Source organism: Cebus imitator, unplaced genomic scaffold, assembly GCF_001604975.1.
Source record: "Cebus imitator isolate Cc_AM_T3 unplaced genomic scaffold, Cebus_imitator-1.0 Scaffold124, whole genome shotgun sequence".
Taxonomy (NCBI): domain Eukaryota; kingdom Metazoa; phylum Chordata; class Mammalia; order Primates; family Cebidae; genus Cebus; species Cebus imitator.
In genome coordinates, this window is record NW_016107439.1 from 4,739,923 (window position 1) to 4,742,950 (window position 3,028).

Here is a 3,028-nt window from a genome sequence, read left to right on the forward strand (position 1 = left end):
ATGACTATGCCACGTTGTTTCAAATGCTGTTATACTTTATTGGTATTCTTATGCAATCTTCTTTCTCTCTCTGCATTATGTTTTCAAGATTCACCCATGCTGATATATATATAGCCTTAGCTCATTCCTTTTCACTACTGTATGGTATACTATTCAATAAATAGACCACAATTAATTTGTTCATTCTTCTATTAATAGAAGACATAACCAACAGTGTTACAAGTACATACTTGTACACGCCTCCTTGTGCATATATGCAAGAGTTTCCCCAGGATATATACCTACAGTACAATTTCTGGGTTACATGTGTATCTTCAAATTAACTAGATATCCCCAAGTATTCTCCAAAATGGTTATCATTTTACTTTCAGGAAATAAGTTTGTAAAAAATTCTGCTGTCCATAGTTACCATATATAAAATAATCAGGGAGGTGGAGAGTTGGGGAGAGATAGCATGGGGAGAAATGCCAGATACAGGTGAAGGGGAGGAAGGTAGCACATCACACTGCCATGTGTGTACCTATGCAACAATCTTGCATGTTCTTCACATGTACCCCAAACCTAAAATGCAATTAAAAAATAAATAAATAAAATAATCAGATACTGCAATAAAAGAGAAGAAAATGTCAATGAAAGTGACAAAAAAAAAAATAGAAGCTAAACTAGAATAGCAAAGTAATCCAAATCTGACGTTTGTAAATTCCCTCTTTTAAGTATGTGCAACAGAGGTGAAACATAGCATTTCTCTATTCTCAGCTTCCCCTTCCTTCTAAGCAATATTCAACTCTCAGACCTTCCCTATGGAGTATGGATGTGATAGATTACTACAGATATTAAAATCTCTGAATTTAACATGAATCATGTTAAGGTGGATTTCCCTCACATTTCCATGTTTCATTTGATCCCCTCCTCTTCAAGCATTGCCATAGGTTTCTTCTGTACTAGCTTGAAATTTGCTATTTAATTTTCATTCACAATTATGGAGTACTAAAGATCTGAAATACTGTGTTTCATATAGAGATGTAAATACAATGTAGAGATATAGCTATAGACCTTCAGTAAGTTTTCTCAGCAAAGACCCATGATAGGCTGGGTGCGGTGGCTCATCCCTGTAATCCCAGCAGTTTGGGAGCCCAAGGCAGCAGATCACTTGAGGTCAGGAGTTTGAGATCAGTCTGGCCAACATGGTGAAACTCCATCTCTACCAAAAGCACAAAAAATTAGCCAGGTGTGGTGGTTTATGCCTGTAATCCCAGCTTCTTGGGAGGCTGAGGCTGGAGGATTGCTTGAACCTGGGAGGCAGAGGTTGCAATGAGCCAAGATCACATCATTGCACTCCAGCCTGGGTGATGGAGTGACACTCTGTCTCAAAAAAAAAAAAAAAAAAAAAAAAAAAAAAAAAAAAAAAAAAAAAAAAAAAAAAAAAAAAAAAAAAAAAAAAAAAAAAAAAAAAAAAAAAAAGAAAAAGAAAAAAAAGACCTATGATAAAGTTGTAAGAAAACAACAAATTTGGCATGAGTGATTTTAGTCCAATTGTTTGATTTTAGATGTATCCAGCCAGTAACAAATTTAACTGCATTTTAAGAAAAAAATATAAGCAAATTTTGGAAGGTAAATATTCTTTTTGAAATATTTTACATTATGATTTCTTTCAAAAGTATTCTTCCTCATACATCTAAAGTGGACCTGAATGTAGTTTGCATCTGAATTATGAGAGCTGTACTTCTTCCTTTGCAGCTTAGAGGGGCTGAATGATGAAGGATGATGACTTTCCGGGGTGGAGATGGGTATGGGGTTGGCAGGGGTGGAGGCTGGGAAGACAGAGATTACTGTACCTCCAAATTACACTTTATGGAAGGCCACAGACATTGCACTTTGATTCTTCTCACCCGCTGAGCATCTTAATGCATTTGTTATGCTCTCCCCACCCCCACCCCATACCCTGCCACCTACTGCTCCCGGAGGCTGCCTTTCTTTCTTCTGCATATTTCTTCTTTCATCAATCTCTCCTCCTTCTGTCCTATTGTGCAAGTGATCTCTTCTTGTACCCTTCCTTTTATTCTATGCCCCCATCCCTAAAGAGAATATGCTTTTTGCTTAGGAACTGTCTGCAAAAAAAGAAAAAAAAAAAAAAGGAGAGAGAATATGCTTTTCAACCTCACAGATGTTTCCACTTCTTGCTGGGTATGACTTACAGAACAGGAAATGCAACTTCAAATGCCTGTAGGAGCCAGAATCGTAATTTGAGTGAAGAACAGTGGGCAGGGATCATGGAGAACTGGAGTGGTGCTCCATAAAAGGGGGTGGATGCTATTAATCTCCAGTTGATTCTTGCCATGAGGAAACAGGGTCCCAATGTTACCAGACCTTTTTCAGAAGCATTGGAAATTCATATTTTTAGGTGGAATCTCCTCCTATGAAGGGCTGGCAACTAACTCAATAAAGACAACAGCAACACTCTACAATTTAAACTAAGTTGGGAGACTGGATGTGTGGCTTGTGGGCTTCCATTTTGCCATGCCTACTCTCAGGAGAGTTTTGTCTTAGCCAATTTGATTCACAGATCTTTTGCAGAATTGGGAAAAATCATCTAGACAGGGTAAGATGATTGAGATAAGCAAGAACTGGGAGAGAGAGAGAGGGGAAGAGGAGAAGTGGTCCCAGAGTTGGGCAGTCTAGGTATGGGAGGGGGGATAGGTTTTGAGTGTTAAGCTCTAGAGAATCTGTAACAGTGAGAAACCCTTCTTAGAGTGGAGGTGAGTGAGGAAAGAAGATGAATAGTGTGGGTGAATATGGATCATAAATGGGATCCCTTTTAATGTTTTTCAGAGGAATTATATGAATATTGGAACTCTTTATAAAGTACTTTTTGGAAGCAGGATTGGGCTTTTAAAATGTGACTCCAGACTAGGCGTGGTGGCTCACGCCTGTAACCTAGCACTTTGGGAGGCCGAGGTGGGTGGATCACCTGAGGAGGGGAGTTTAAGACCAGCCTGGCCATCATGGAGAAACCCCATCTTAAAAAAAA